Source organism: Anguilla rostrata, chromosome 1, assembly GCF_018555375.3.
Source record: "Anguilla rostrata isolate EN2019 chromosome 1, ASM1855537v3, whole genome shotgun sequence".
In the NCBI taxonomy this organism is placed as follows: domain Eukaryota; kingdom Metazoa; phylum Chordata; class Actinopteri; order Anguilliformes; family Anguillidae; genus Anguilla; species Anguilla rostrata.
The window spans coordinates 27,017,278-27,034,792 of NC_057933.1; the positions used below are offsets into that span (position 1 = coordinate 27,017,278).

At 41.9% G+C, this 17,515-nt stretch overlaps 1 protein-coding gene across 4 annotated transcripts in view; it reads right to left on the reverse strand.

The window, feature by feature from the left end:
- LOC135253403 (alpha-(1,6)-fucosyltransferase) overlaps nucleotides 1–17,468 on the reverse strand; it is a 77,896-nt gene extending 60,428 nt beyond the window's left edge. The window contains exon 1 of one of the 4 annotated variants that reach the window (XM_064332689.1): nucleotides 17,447–17,468. The gene's annotated coding sequence lies outside the window, so the exon portion shown is untranslated. Of the gene's footprint in view, nucleotides 1–13,887; nucleotides 13,909–15,122; nucleotides 15,316–17,446 lie in introns of those variants that run through there. The other 3 variants (XM_064332672.1, XM_064332715.1, XM_064332680.1) reach the window with 3 other exon arrangements.
- Nucleotides 17,469–17,515: the final 47 nt, after the last annotated feature.

The window sequence follows — 17,515 nt, forward strand, 5'->3', positions numbered from 1 at the left end:
GCTGTTTTGTGCAAGGCTGCACTTTGTGAACTCTGGTGCGTGGGGCTGTGGTTCAGCCCTATATTAGCCTGTCAAGAACAGGGCAGCGCTGTGCTTTGCTATGCTGTGCTGTGCTGTGCTGTGCTCCTCCGTATGCTGTCGCCGGCGGCATCCCCTGGCAGGCAGATAGCGGTTTGCCATTTACACGCTGCAGAGATATCACCACAGCTCGGGCCCTGATGGGGGGGAGGGGGGGGGGGGTGAAACTGATGATCCAGGAAATAGCCGATGGTGGGATTAGTGGATAACATGCTACCTTAAATATGAGGTGTTGGAGGGCATTTACAATCGGAAAATAAATAAACGTGGTATTCCTCTACAGACCACCACCAACATCACCCCATATCCAGCTGGAAACTAGCAAGTGTATGTTTTAATTAGCATTTTCAAAAATGTGTTATAAGGTTTGAAAAATGACAGAATGAAAAGTGTACTATATACTTTTGACAGGGAAGTAATCACTTTTAAAAAGTGATTTTTATTTCCTCCAGTCAACTAGCTGGTCAGCATTCCCCTTTAAAAAACCTGAGCCTTTTCCTGTCTGATTTACAGTTTATGACTGAGTTTGTTGTTGTCACGCCTTCTAGCTGAATATTCATGAACCTTGTTCGGGCTCATCCAATCAGATTACAGTGCATGCTGAGGAAGGTACATTTCATTTTATAGACTCAAGTCTATAGCTGTGACTATGTGCCCAGCAGCCCTGTAGCATTTCAGCACCGGCGAAATCCAATCAGGCGAATCCCCCGAGATCCCTGCCAATCCTCTAAGCAAAACGGAAATCCCCTCAGCGACAAACCTGACACACCAGCTGACCCTGTGCACCTATGGTAACAAACTGTAACAACACAGAGGGCAGTGTGGTAGAGTCCTGCATTCACAACTTTGCCAAATAAATCCAGACGGTCCTGGAATTCAGCATTTAACTGCCATTAAAATAGATTCCATAACCTGGATACAGACAGTCTTAAACTGATTGTGGATTAAGTGCATTTATTTTGGCAATATTTACCAGCATGGCTGCTTTAAATTAATCTAGCTGGTACACATTTACTGCCTTTATATTTGCTGCTTGCTACACAGCTTTAAAATACCATTAAAACTACCCCATAGTAGAGTCAAAGTCTAATTCAGACTAACAGAGAGTAGTCTTTGTTCTGAAAATGAAGACAAACTTCATCTCTTAAGTGTGATCATTTTGCCAACATCTGTCTCTGTGATGGTCTATAACTCTCCGTACAGTTGCTACACACTGTTGTGCCAAATATACAAGTTAGTTTGGATTATGATGGTTAAGGAGCAGCTGGAAACTAGTTCATTGACAGCACCTGCTCAATTAACAAAGTGGCAGTTGTGAATTTCCATGCAGTAGCAACACAGCGGAAGCCTGAAACTGGATTTAATGGTGTGCGCATTTAGTTTAGTACCCAATGCTACAGTAAACTTAGCAAGCTCAGGAACTGGCAATTTATTGGCCAGGGCACTGTTGAAAGAGAGATTTCAATTTAATGGCACTCACATGAATAAATAAAGGATGAATACAAAGGTCCATTTATGTTGTTATAACTTCATCAATTTTGTCCCTTTAGGCTAAATGATTTGTTATAATCAATTAATATACTTACAACAGTAAATGTTAATGTTACAGTTCAGTGTTAAATCAACTGTTACAGAGCACATATGGTCCCCATTGGACTCATATGTACCCTGTTAAGAGTTGAATTAACACTGGACATTTTACTGTATAAGTGGGTCATGCCACAGGTAAGAACAGCTGGAGTAGAGTATTTAACCTATGATGATGAAGTTGTTTTGATGAAGGGAAGTTTGCTTGCAGGCATGGTCAGAATGTGCAAATCTTTCCAGGTTTCGGTTTGCCAAATTGCAAAATGTAGCTTTCTGTAAATAGGCTGTAGCTACTAAGCAAACTGTGCTCGTCTTCATTTTTGTTCTGTAGAATTCTGGCTTGTTTGTTTTTGAACTGAAGAAACTATACCTCTTATTATCAACATTGGCAGCTTTCGCTTGGACTGGCCAAACTAGCGAAATGGCCACTGATTTTCACATACCTGTATAGTATTGAAGAGGCACCTGGTATTGTAGCTGGCTTTCCAAAAAGCTTACAAACATCGTAACAGCGATAAGTATTAACCAAACAATGTACTTATCATGCGTCAGGTCATCTCAGATGTAGGCCCCACGAGATGCCCCGCCAGCCCCCCCACCTCCTCCCACCCCCTCCTGCACACTCCTCCCGGGACTGCCAGGGACGGTGGGGAGGGGTGGGGCTCAAACAGGAGAAGGGCACTTTGAAACAGAGACATGCATTCGCTCTTGATTGGAGGCGCCTTTGAGACCGAGAATTGTGTTCCAAGCAGGGTTCCAGCCATTCAAATGTTGTAATGCAGACAACTGGTTATGAGCAATATGAAACTATTAACAATCCCTTTCCTGGAACGTGAGCATTTGAGTTTGAGACAGGGAAATGCTAGAGAACAGGTACAAAAGAGAACACAAGAATTGCTGAAGCATTAAGGTCACTCAGGTTTGGGGATTGACCTATCAGCATGCAGCTCAAGGTGGACCCCAGACTCCAAGCAAAACAGAGTCAGCCATCTTCTCTCTAACATTCTATCCATCTTCAGGGCCTCAATTCCACATTCATATCATTTTATTACATATTAAAATTCTTACAGAAAGAATCCGCTGCAAAGCACTTTATGACAGCCTGACAGTAAATGGTGCAAAACAAAATAGAGTGATTGATTGCATCGGTTTCTCACAGTAAATGTTCTCAAAAAGTCGCTCTACCTTGGTGTGGGCCACACCTTGTGAAAGGTTCCCTTACACAGCACGTTTTTACTCACAAATCACCTCCAGCAAACGCAATTTGAATGTGTTTGATTCAAACAGGAATAAATCAAGTCTAATGAAGTATGTTTAGCACCAAGCATTTTACTGTGTAGGGAAATAACTTTCTGTGATTCGCTGGCATTGTATTCTCGCGCTGCATTGCCAAAGCTTAAAACAAGCAATATCAACCAATAAAAGCATTCATATATAGTACGATGTATAGAATAGCATAATAAAAAGATAAAATGGCACGGGTTCAAAATAACCAGCTAGGCTACACTGTGGCAATATATGCTTCAAAAAATGTTCTCATCTGAGATGGTCATGAGCAAATCTCTTCAGTAAAAAATGGATAAAACCAGTTTCAGAAGCAGAAATTGGTTCAGACCAAATTACATCTTATGCACCATCAGCCATTTGGCTGTCAAGGCTTATGGCTGAGCCTGAAGTGAATCTTGTCCTTTTATAAAGTCATACATTCAGTTCAGTTCAATTCAATTCAACTTTATTTGTATAGCGCTTTTAAACGAGACACTGTCAAAAAGACGCTTTGCAGTGGAAATACAAAAGAAAATTGGGCACAAAAACCCAATTTACACCCAAATACATGTATGCGACATTATCAATGCAAAGTGTCAGAGTCAGAGACCGATAAATCAAGCATGTGGCTGTACCTTTCGGTATAGGAGGCCTGCAGATTTGAGCAATGGATTTAATATGAATGTAAGAAAATGCAGAAGAATGAAAGTAACAAGGGATGATAGAGGAGGGTGCATCTGAGAACATGCAAAATGAAAATCATGTTTCTAGTCTTTGTGCCTTCAGGAAGTTTATATTTGAGAGGTGTCAAAAATGCAAAAGGTAGAGTGGTCATGGGTTACAGGAAGCGGTTATTAGCTTTCAGTTTCTACTGAGGCAGGGCCGTTAGCGATTACACCCAATCAGAATGTGCAGACATTTGTCTTCTGATCTCAGAGGCTCAAGAGTTTTATCAAACTATTGCAATAAAAAAAAAAACAACTACAGCCTTGTTGGGTCTGGCCCATAGTCAACTGCCAATGTGTTTCTCACAAACCGGTGCAACAAACCTCATATGTCAAGTTGGGGGTGGACAATGTCAGGAGTCATATGAGGGGGGAAAATGGTCGGGCTGGGGGGAAAAAACAAAGAACAAACTCCACAAGAACGGCATGGCTCCTCAGCCAATATGGGCAAAAAGTAAGGCTAAAAGAACAATGGGCTTTCGGGCCATTCAGGCTCTGAAGACTAAAAATAGCTGATGACTGATTCACACAGTGGCTTCAGCAGTTACATCCTCTCAAGCTTTGACAGTTATATTGCGCTGCATTTGACGCCTACCCTGCCAGCAGGCTCTCTGGATTTCAGGCAGCAGGGTCAGGCAAGGTACAGTACTCTGCCCCTGACTCAATTTACATTCAGCCCAATAGTGATTAGTCAGAATGAGCACTCATTTTGAATTAAGCGCCCCTATAAACACCTCCATCGCAGCAGAGTAAAGCGAACTAGCTCGTTCCAAACAAAATTTCATCCTGAATGGAAGGGCTGCCATTTCACTAGCGAGTAAACACTTTGTTCAGGTCACTTGGTTAATCGGAATACCTCTCTGTCTACGCACGTCCGTCTGACTCATTCTGAAACAATGGTAGGTGTTCCTAAACACGACTGGTTTTAGGATAGAAATTGTGAGAGACTTGGAAATACCCTTGATGGTTGTAAAGACTTGAACAACGCCATGTGCAAAATCATGTCAGAAAAGATGAAGAAGCTGGCTTCTGAAGAACCATTGGCCAGATAATGCACAGTTGGAAAGTTAAAACGAAAAAACACCTTTACAACAAGACTAACAACAGACAGAACACAGAGCGGCACAGGAGAGTCCAGCCTAGCATGCTTTGTTCATTGTGAAATCATGGAAGAAATTATTGGAGGGAACAGCTTGCACATAGCTGCAAGCCCAAGTAGGATTTGCGGTTTTGTGCAAGTTTAAAATAGTTTTATCAGAGTCTATTAGGACATGTAAATGAGGAGCCTATCTGAAGGGGCTCGTGTAATTTAGCGGTCATATAAACTGTTTCTTTGAAATGTTAATTTGGAACCAATTCATCTGGAATGACCACATAGCCAGCATATAAACACTCACCATGTACTCCGGCCAGGTAGCACGCTTTGCTTTGCGCTTTTGTTTGCAGTTCTCCTTGATCAACACAAATTTTGTTTGCATTCATGCTATGGTTGTTTGACTTAAATTCACGCCCAGGGGTTATTTGTGTTAGTGCTCAGTCAGGAAATCTCTGGGCTCTACTCTTGGCACTGCAGGACTTCGTAATGAGAGATTTATGTATTATTTGTAGCGGAAATATGCACGCAGGATCGCTTTTTGCCATTGGACACATTTGCTGTAACACCAACTTCCACACACTGTTGCGCAGTTGCCTGAATGACCGACAGGCGCTGTCATAGTAACAGCTGCGTGAGCAACAACAGAAACACATTGTTTGCAAAAAGTAGGTTTGCTCCACATTCATTTATAGTATAGTACAGCATTAACAGTCTATAGTGCAGTTTGTCATTTCACTTCCAACACCAGCTTCATGTCCTAATTACCAATACATTTGTGAAATTATTTTTCACAGCTGATTGTATATATATATTTTTTTATCATTCCTGTCTGTCTGCCCAGTTTCTAGCAGTTTCTTTCTCTTTTCCGATCCTCGCTGTGCCCAAGACTTCCTCTCAAGGTTAACTCTGGTCTAGAGTATTTTTGGATAAACACTGCGAGGAGACAGAGGGGCCTCCGTGCATCTCAGGTCAACCTCCTTACCAGCTCAAGCTAATTGCCTTAAACCTTCCTGTGGGACTCATTAGGGACTTCCAGAAGTTTCTTGTTAATTTTTTTTTCCGGTCATACCAGACCTGGCTCCATGCGGCAGTTCTCTATTTAGCAGCTCAAATGAAAGGACAACGGCTCGTTGACAGTTAGTGCAGGGAAGATTCACCAAACTCTAGCAGCTCCAGTGCCCCTGGAACAACACGGTGTTTGCCACCTAAACACTGTATGAAAGGGTGGCACGGTTTCCCCAAAAAGAGGAGTCAGCATGATGGGGCTGAAAAGATGGGTCCATATTTATAGTCAAAAGTCTGGTTATCAGGTAGGTTGGTGATCTGGCCCCCACCTACTCCACCCCGCAACCAGTAGTTGAAAAGGGAGGAAGCAGTATTACATCACATATCATTGTCACTGTAAGCACTTAGGAAATCTCAATCCATAATCTTCACCTCTGTGGCAAAAAGGATTCACAAACACTTTCAAGCACACTGGCCACTTAAGGCATCGTACAGAATGAACCTCAGCCCCAAATACAGGAAAGTATATAGCCTATACTTAGAACACTGCAATCCTCTGGGGAGAAAAATAAATAAATAAATGAAAATACTGTGGGGATATGAAACCTTTCAGAAGCTGAAATGGTTGTTTTCCACAGTAAATCACAGCTATACTTCACCACTGACTACCATTTACAGGTCCTCAGGTTAAGGCATCACATGGCAGCACATGTGGTCCCTGACATCACACGAAAGTAATGAATGTAAGTGAAAGCGGCACCCTGTTTGCTCTGTCATGGGACCAAGGTGCAGCGCTGTTGTTTTCCTTGACCTTGGCTTGCTGTGAGTGAACTCTCGACACATTTGACATTGAAGCTAATACTTAAAGTGATGTTGTAATCCCCCCCCCTCCACATATTTCAGCCTCGCTGTCTGTAAAACCAGCAACCTTCTCTGTACTGGTGGGGGGGGGGGGGGGTTACTGTTTACCCTTTTGGAAACTGAAGAACATGTACTTTTGGTAAATGCGGTTAAGGGAGTTCTTCCAACGGTTAAGACGAGAAAGTAAAGTTGCTACGTCTATGAGGGAAAAAGCACATTCCAGCATTTTGGCGGTATTAGGGTTAGGGTTAGGGTTAGGGTTAGTGCTATCAGTGTATTTAAACAATTTTATTGTTTAAATACACTGATAGCACTTCAAGAGCAAATCTACAGGATCACTGTATTGCATTTGTGGAAAGGAAGACTTTGCATCTGTTCAAACCAATGTTATTTATAGTATTTCGCATGGTACTGTAGGTATGAATGAATACATTCTCAGAACAGCTTCATCAGGATGTCACGCTCATTTTATTTCCTTATAAATAAATAAGGCTCATCAATTTTAAATGGGGAAGTTTCTAGGTTGAAAAATGATACTGGTCTGATACTGATCTGACATGTACCGTTCAATCATTCTGGCCAAAATGCATAAGTGCCAGAACTGGCAATCCTTGTGATGGAAAAATGGAGTGGTCTATCAACGGTCCCCAGTTGTTTATCTTAAGAAGCTTGGGGTGGGGGGGTCAGACCTTTTTCCACCATTAAATGTGACCTTGCATCCAACAAAATTCAAGCAAAAGACAAAGATAATTTTTAGGAAAAGTAATTGAAAATAAAAAGCCCACCATACCCTGGTTGCTTAAGTATACACACCCCTCAACTAATACTTTATGGAATCACCTTTTGATTGTATTACAGTGGCAAATCTTTTAGAATAAGTCTCTATCATGTTCGCACAACAGAATTAGCAAATTTATCCCACTCTTCTACACAAAAAAATTCAAGCTCCATCAAATTGAGAGGGGATCCTCTGTACACAGTCCTCTGTAGGCCATTCCACGTGGGATTGAAGTCTGGGCTCCAACTGGGCCATTCCAAGACTTTGATCTTCCCTTTTTGAAACCATTCCTTGGTGGACTTGCATGTGTGCTTTGGATCATTATCATGTTGGAGGGTGAAATTCCTCTTCATCTTCAGCTTTCTGAAGCCAGGAGGTTTTCGTGCCAAAATATCTTGATATTGGGAGCTATCCATTATACCCTCTATCCTGAATATCCTGCCGGTCCCAGATGAAGAGAAGCAGCCTCAAAGTATGATGCTGCTACCATCATGCTGCACAGTAGGTATGGTGTTCATTGGGTGATGAGATGTGCTGTCTTTGCACCAAACATATCGTTTAAAATTAAGGCCAGAAAGTTCAATCTTGGTCTCATCAGACCATGGGCTCAGATGTTTTTTGGTGAGAGATGGCTTCTGTCTAGCCAACCTACCCCATAGGCCAGACATGTGCAGAATACAAAAGATTGTTGTCACATGCAGGGGGGGCCAGTTCCTGTCAGAACTTCCTGTAGCTTTAAGGCTGTTGTAGGCCACTTGGTAGCCTCCCTGGTAAGCTTTCTCCTTGTTCTGCCATCAACTTTGGAGGGACATCTTTGGCAATGTACCGGTGGTGCCACATGTCTCCACTTACAGATGATGGTCTTCAGGGTGTCCCATGGTACATCGAATGGATTCGAAATTCTTTTATACCCCTATACTGATCAGCACCTTTCAACAATGACATCCCATAGATGTTTTGGAAGCTCCTTGCAGGCCATGGCTATCCCAGTAGGACGCAACCAAGAAAACTTCAAGGAAATCCTACAGGAACAGATTATCTTTATTTGGGGTTATTCTAAATCACTTCATTAATGGCAGCTGTATGCAAATTAATTTAGACATCAGTTGGAATGTGACTGGTTAACTCTGAACACAGCTACAGCCTCCATTATAAAAAGATGTGCAGACTTATGCAAACAAGGTACTGTAAGTCTTTATTTTCTATTCTTTTTCCTAAAAATAATTTGTTTTTTCCAATTGAATTTTGTCAGATGCGAGGCCTGACATGATTTATCTAGATTTCAGGCTTTACTTCACAAAAACCTGCGATTTCAAGAAGGGTGTGTCGACTTCTTATATCCACTCTACATGTTCTGAGATCACATTTTAGTTTTCTATTTCAGTCAAAGAGAGCTCTCTGAATAGAGGATATACCGGTAAACCTTTCAGTAAATGAGAACAGGGGCATGTTACCTTTGGGCTTTTTATGCTGTGAGCATGAGGGGTGGAAGTAACAAACATTCCTCTATAAAAATAGAGTTGATGAAAGTGTGAGTGAATAGATAAATTTGCTGTTAAATTATAAAAAAATGAAGTGACATTACTGCAAGTGATTTGATAAGAACTTAAATGATGTGATTAAAATATCCTTGATTTGATAAACGAAAAAGCTCATTTTTATCATCACCACTGCTGCTCTGCTAATACATTGTTTAATGTTCGCATTAATTTACCATTTCTCCTTTAGTGTACATTAGGCCTCCTGTCAATCAAAAGACCACGCCTACCAAATTTGATCACAGTTTTCTACTCTCGATAGCTGTTCTCCCACAGCTTTCAAACAGTCAATTTACTGTAATTTCTAACAATTCTTAAACATAGTGGCAGGAAGACAAAACAACAGGAACTTTGTGACTTACTATGAAAACTTTTATTTGTGCTCAGTCGTTCTAGTCACGATGTGAGGTAGTATCAAATTGTTTGGCTGCAGTCGTTCCTCGAAATTACACAAGCCAGTGGTATTGAAGTGAATCCTAGACTACTAGAGATAGTTTGGGACGTGGCAGCTGTGGTCGCAGCAAATGATTTGCCAACAGAAGGTTAGCAATTGGGAGCAGAGAACTTAAATTGAATTAAATGGGCATGGCTTGTTGATTGACAGGAGGCACAATACACACAATAAATGACAAAAGGTCAGGCAGTGCGCACATTAAACGATAAACAGGCAAAACAATAGTGAATGACAAAAAGGAGGGGTTGCCTTTATCAAATCAAGCCTGATTAACTCAATTCATTCAAGTCTTCATGAAATCACTTGCATTTTTATCCACTAAATTTTTATCATTTAACTGGAACTTCATCAATTCACTTGCTGACTGCCAAGCACCCTCAAATTTTCTGGGTTGACGAGGCCCAATGTGAGATCTTTTCACGGAGCCCAAAATGCTGTCAGAGGCCCTGTGCCAGGGTATTGTTCTGAAAGCATACCCGGGTATGAAAAAAATGATGCCATGCAACCATAGTATAAATAGGCTATATAAATCAAACTACTGTGAATAAGTCTCTGAGAACATTATTCTAGGAGCCAGGAAAGGGACTTTGACTGTGCGAGCAATGTCTTTTTCTGCAGCTGTTGGGAAGGGATCCTGTCAATGCGATTACCCTCTTTCTTGGTGAATATCCAACAGCACGCAAAGCATCCGGCAGCTTTGTCCGCTTTTGCGGCTCTACAGGGCAGTCACTTACAGGACAGCTGTCCCCTAAAACTTATTAAGGTTTCCTTACCTCCCAGGGGTCGCCTTTGAAAGTTTTTCAAACAGCTCGTCTGATTGGCCAATGCAAGGGAGAGCCCCCTGCCCTTGCGACATAGCGGACACCACATCCCCTTGAACTACACGTAGAAAGCTCCCTCAAATCGTTGGCGTGGTTATTTCACACCAGGATTTTGCCATGTGGCACTTGGGCGTGGGGGCCTTGTCAGACCCCAACAGCACAAGCAGGCAGTGTTGCCACTGCAACCCAGCACAGTTCCAACAGTGCTAATGTCCCTCTCAGTCACCATCTGGAAGGCTGTCACTGAGGGCAGGGCTATTAGCATTACTAATACACTGTGCTCACATGTGGAATTTACTCTGACCAGCAGCTTTGGTTACGAACTGTGGCTTCGCTGGCAAAAAGGTACAGAGATGAGTCAGAATAATAACGGGGACTGTACTCCAAGCCCCGACAGGGGATGACACCTACACCCATGCCAGTGAAAGGGCTGGTGCTGGGCTGGCCCGGGCAAATAAGATATGAACTCTACGTTAATGTTTAACTAACTTTACAGCTCCAGAGATAAGCTGCTCGTGATAGCACTCAAGCCCCATTCACTTTCTCTCCGTTTCTAAGAACGCCCCAAATCATTTTTTCATCAATGAGCAAGTAGGAGTACACTGGTGGACTGCAATATCTCCCTCTACAAGACCATTAGAGATATTACCCTAGTTGATTAGTCCTTAACCACCTCTTCAAGGGACCAAATAAATGACAAAAAAAACATAACTGTGTAGCTGTGTGCGTCTGAGTGTGTGTATACGTGAGTAACAGCGAGTACGTATGCGTGCACTGTATGTGATTTCAAAGCTGTAGTCTTTGCTCGTCGTGTCATTCTCCCCTTCAAGGGCTGGAGCAGACTGAACAAAAGCTTTTAAACTCTCAAAAGACTCATAACACGCTGTTTTACAGAATCACGTCAATGTTCCACACTCTGCCTACTTAATGCATTAGCTCACCCCTGATATCCTCATTGTGACTACATTAGTCTCGCTCTTAGTCACTGGGCAGACTGTGGACACAGTGGGCCCTGCCGTGAGGAGTTTTACAGAAATACGTGAGTCAACAACACACTGGTGTAAAGGTAAATGAATCTTACTCTAAATTGTGTGCATTTAAAAGGCATTCATATAAGGCATTTTGCCCCTATTGACTATTACCATGGTCATGCCTGGTTACCCAAAGGTTACTGTAACTGTACTCGGGGTATAGGCTAAGTCATGACCGCCCTTAATAAGAGTGGTGTAAGGCAAGCTATGGTTACATGTTGAGCCATGTACTGTGTCGCTTGATTGCGTGAAAAACTGGGTGGAGATCCTCTACTGGGTACTGCCCCATGAATACAAGGAAATGAAATTTGAATTGCGGGACAGATCGGCATGGTAACAGTCCCAATGAAAGTGTGCTCGGAATTGCAGTCATCCAGTTCCCTTCCAGTTCAATCCAGTTTGTACTCTTTGGGGAGGGGGGTGGGGTCAAACATTAATTAAATCTTCGACCCCACTCCCCCTACCTCATTAATATTGATTTAACCAATTAACGATGCAATTAAGTCAATTCTAAAGATGCGCTTTACAGCCATTTTCAGTGAAGGGCACAGAAAAGCTCAGCAGATAAAATCAACAGCCTAACAGAAAAGGAACAAATGGGTCTTATACAATGACCACAAGAGCATTGAGAAGATTGAGTGTTCTCATGCAATTGGTCTGTTGCCTTACGTCTGTGTGGCAAACACCAACCATGGACCCGCATTATGAAAAGTTTGGCAAATTTGCTTTGATGCGAGAGAGGTAGTTTACAACCTTTCCGACTGCAACCTTCCAGCTTTCCTCCCCTTATTGTTTGCACAAAGGATTTTGAGCTGGCTCAAAACTGTGAACTCCGCATTGTTTGGCCGGTATAATGAGAGGGGACAAACTGACAAATCCATGGCTGTTCAATGCAGTCATCAACTCCTCCCTCTAGCTCTCGCCGAGAGACTCCGCTGATTTACACTGAGGAGTTTGCTATGAGGATTTATCAGCTCCCTGCAATTTTTGTCATACTTCGTGCATCTGCCAATTGTAATACATTCATCACAGAAGGAATGAACTGGGAATGAGGGTGGATCCACTGCAGTTCTCTGTTTCTGGGAAACTGCCAAATGTTGGTTGCATTGTAAAACAACAGTCAGTTTCCTTTTGATGTGAAACTATGCTTTGTTGTTTACCAAGCATAAAGCTATTTTACAAACATTTCGTAAGCCTTAGGCTACATGGCTATGGGTCGGGTTCATGTCTGAACAGAGATTCTTCTAAAGGGAAATAAATGTTCATATCCTTGCATTAAACACACCCTGACATGGTTATGAGTTCCTCTGACAGTTCTTTACCAAGAAAATATAACATAATTCACTCAGATCAATAATAACTACTTTAGGCATAAACTATCTGATTTGTGTGAAATTTGGAAAAATATGCCTAGGGAAGCCAGGATGATTGAACATGGAGGTGGCTCCCAACATCTTTTTGTTATCCATCGAACAGGCCAGTAATGTTCTGATACACCTCAAATGCTCTTGAGGTGAAATGTTTCAAGAGAGTAAATCCTATTTATAAAGAATGCATTAAGAAAATTAATTTTTTAATATTTTTTAATGCAGGCACATTCTCCAGTTGTCACTTAGGACTATTATAATACTGTATAACCATGGGTAAACATGGGACACTGTGATAACATATCTGCATTGTAAACCAAACCAACGGTATAAACTGTATAGATATCTGTATACAATTTGCATACTGTATTGTGCCATCTTTGCAAATATTACAGTCTGTTTTGATCCACCATCCAAAAAAGAGAGAGAGTACCAAACACCATTTTAGAGGAAACAGTCAAACTCTTCTGAAGAGACCAAAAATATCAGACCTCTTGAAATAGCCTACTTGATTTCCATCTGTAGCCATCAGAACTGTACCTTCAGTTATCTGCTGAAATTTACTTGTCAATTAATTCCATGTCAAATGTGAACAGAAAAGGCTTTATGCCAGAAAATAACATAGCCCCCTAACTTAATCACAAATTTGAGCCAGTTAATGTGTGGAAATGCCCAACCAATCAGCCAAACTTATACCGTAAATCCAAGTACTAGCTGGACTGCCAACCTTTTTATTACAATTAGGCCTTATAAGATCTACAGTATCTAAAATTAGCTTGCATAATTTGGAGACAACATCCATGCAAACAGTTCGTGTTCTTTTAAAGCAGAGGTTGTCTTCGGTATAGTAATAGCCATCAGGGCCAGTAAACAGGCCAAATCTTCGATGGGCCAGAAACTCGAAATTCTAGCTCGCATGAGTCGACCAACAGACGGTCCACTTCGTTAAACCTAAAGTAGCCACTCTTCTTGTGCGGAGGCTAAAATGTAGCTTATGAAACAATAACCTCTTGTACTTCCAAGGATGCTGGGCGCTGATAAACGGTGAGAACGGGGAGCGCATCCATCGCCTGGCCAACACGGAGTCGAGTGCAAGCGAGGGCCGTGATAGGCCTGCTGCGAAGCACGTTGTGCCGTGGCCATCAAACACATTAATAATGTATGCTACACCTTTACCACTAGATATTACGCGTCAGCGGGAGAGAAAAAGGAAAGGAGATTATGTGTTTAAATAACGAAGTCCTCCAACAAGTTTTAATATTTAAAAGCATGAGTCCTACCAGTCACCGCTTATATGCATCTCCGGTGGTTCTTTTCTCGCAGAGAGGAACACATCCAGGCTACGCCATACAATCGTCTATATCGCATATAAATAGCCTAACGAAAGATCACGACCAATTCAGCAACAGAAGAAATTAGTGGGGTTTATTTTTTGTTTTCTTGGTGTTAGTCGAAGAAAAAAGCTCCAGCTCCAAGCGCTGTTGTCCCCGGTTTTGGTTTGTATAATTAAAACTGCACATAGCCTACACAAACTGCACTGGTCGCGTCCCTTCATAGCAACTAGCCTATCTCCTCGGAAAAATTCTACGTTGTTGCAGGATCCAAAATGATGTTACTGCAATGGGAAGACAGTAGCCTAATTCATTGAGGCTGTTGAACCAGGCTGTTAGAAGTTCTCGATCCATATTCACACCATTCTTGGCATAATCGGTAGCCTGATGTTTAATTTCTTACACAACGTGCACACTAATTACATAAACAGCGACGCGCAAAACCGTGACTCTTGATCTCCAAAAACAAAAAATAACTTGCATGATTCTCTTTTTAAAAAAGCCAATTGGCTAACCTACACGCCGACATTCATCAAATTAACCAAATGCACCGCTATGTTTTTTTGTTGGTGGCAAATTGCGTCTAACAAAGCAAGGCTACCCATCAACTAGCTTCTATTCAAGCTGGTAGCTAGGATTTTCACAAACCGGTCCTCACGGCTCCGTTGGCTGGTGAGTAGCTCAGATTTGAGCAAGAACAACAAGCACAGAATCGCCTCCGTGAACAACAGAACCTTACCATTTCAATGAGTGCAATAAAAGGAGCATTTACATTGATTTTTTTTCATGCGTTAATGCGTCACCTCGCAATTTTCGTGACATTTTGCTACATAACTAATTGCAACGCGTTCATAACAGAGAATAGGACGAACTAGGCACGAAGAGCCGTATCAGTTTATTGTTTCTAGAAAGCTGTAACGTTAGCTAGTTAGATTGTAGCACATTCTAGCCTGATTCAGCATTCATCTAAAGTAAAAAATAAATATTTTTAAACGAGCTGATTTTCCGAAACTGACAGAATGAAATTCTAACTGGACCACCAACGCCATCAAGCTGACAGCTATTTCGCCATCGTTTATCCCAGCAGAAGCGCAGGCAGCTAGCAACAGGCCGGGGGATGGAGACAGCTCACAGACGGTGTACGCATTCATTTCCCAAATAATCGGAGCGGGTGGATCGCTTACCTTTGCTTGACTCTTCAGATTCCTCTGGACAGTTAGATCCACAGATTCTAACGCTATTCAACCAAAGGGTCCGGTGCTGTTTTAGCATAAAATCGGACGAAAGGCTCAGGCGGAAACAGGAACTGGGAGGGCTATAGCTTGGATGGTGACTGCTGCCTAGTTCCCAAGAAGACTCAAATTGACATGAGGCTGCAGTGCGCATGCCAGTGTCAGAAGCAGCCGCTATGAAATGCAGCCCCACAGCACTAGCGGTGGGGCTGGATTTCCCACACCGTTCAACCCACAGTGTTACAATAAATAAATACATAAAAAAAGTAATCGGTTCCACGGCGCAGTTAAGTCTAGTCGTCAGAAACATCACCAACAACTTAACCTCTTTATACGAGGTGACGAGCAACATTACCTCATATAAAGTCCCCTGTAAGATTCTGAGGCAACGTAGCAAACAAAACATGTTCAGTATCAACCTCCTGCTGCATATAGGCCCCTATCAGACTTCTTGTCATGTTATAACAATCAATTAGTCAAATAATATAGTGCCTAATGTAGCCTATACGATAACTCTCACTGCAGGATATGCGTACGTTTCAGTCGTGAAATCATTTTTTTTTTAAAATTTACATAATAAGTATGCCGATAAATTAAAAACTAAAAATCAGATTCCATGCCCGGGGATCGGACTGTATCGCGTTAATTAATTCAGTATCTGCCTACAGGGCTTCAACCCAGTCGTGTCTCACGTGCTCCCAGAGACCTTTCCCGTTAGCAGGGCGCCTGGAGCACATGACAGGTGCAATCGTAGCGGGACAGTGTGAGAGTTGTCTACCCATTAATGCTAATTAAGTTTAGTCGCAGCGCTTGGTTGGGTACATGCTTGGTAGCCCTGACCAGGCTGTGTCACCTAAAATGACTTCTGCCGGGCAAACCTGCGAGCAATTGAGCAGCACAGACGCACTTTGGCTATCAGTGGCTTATCGTTATCTGTCAGTCTCTATATTGTTTCTAGGTAGCCTACTCCACGCTAATTCAGCTTAGCATTATACTGCACTACTTGATCTGCGGAAGGCGACCACAACCCTTTCATATCCCAATCGGGTGCTAAGCAGTTTGGAGCTTACCAGTGAGGTATCATTCAAGCTATTAACGTTCAAAAACCATATCATTCAAACTATTAACGATTAGTTCACTCCCTGGCAATTTGCACCAACATGCACTCCCAGACTCTCCGGCTCTGGGTGCCTCTTTACACCATGACTAATATAAGTATTTACAACTCACAACACCCCCGACCATTCACACATAAAATATATTAAAATGGAAAAAGGAACTGAAGAAGGAAAATAAGTTTATCATCAATAATAAACTACAACTGAACTCCACGCATTAAACTTCCTGGGGTGCATATCATCTTGGCCCTTGTCATTACAATGGAATGTCCATTCACTCTAAGTGGACTGTGGATCTTACTAACTGAGTCTGTCTTAAGCCACAGAATGAAAACCTTTATCCCAGTTTATTTAGCCAGGAGCCAAAGCTGGCGAGGCACCACTATTGTCATGCTAGTGCCATCCAGTGTTGAAAATGTGGTATAGTAGGGACTTTGACAAAATGAGCCAGTATAATGTAGATGCTGGTTGTCATTCCTGTCAATCTTTACCAATTAAGACTGTTGAAATTGTGTCTAAAGTCTTCCATATTTTTTCCCATAAACTTATTTTAATTATGTGCATGTTTATTTAATTGTCGTTTAAGAAAACTTGGGGTTGCAGGTCCAGGACTGGTAAGCCCTGCTATTGTTGAAACGAGAAGCGAGATCTTCAACAAGCTTGCAAGTCTTATTACCACCCATTAGAAGCTGGTTCCTTTCTACAAGAGACTGGCCCAAAATTCACAAAAATATATTAATTATAAAAATAGATATTAACTAAAAATCGCAATATAAAATATATACAGTAAGTCTCTAAACAACTATAAAAATGGTAGAGGAGTCGGTTGCTTTGCAGTTGCAATCAAAAACATAGCCTACACTAAAAATGAAATAATATTTAAAAACACAGTAAGACTGGTGGTAGTCATCAGCTGCTCATCCAGCTCCTTTGTGATCAATACATGGTCATTTCATTGGAGGGGACAGACCACTCAGTTGTGATGATGGAAATGCTACAGGTGATTAATTCTGGATCTAAGGAGACTTGGCACTTACTGAATTGTGGTAAATGTAGGCTACCCAATTTGCTACGTTGTACCCAAAATCGGAAATCGGGTATTTCAAAAGAAAGGTGCACTCAACACATGTGGTTCAGTGGTTCAGGAGTGTGGCGTACCAATTTCAGCTCTTGATGTCCCATTTTGATTACGTGGGTACAGCGAAGATCTTTCGAAGCTGTTTTTGT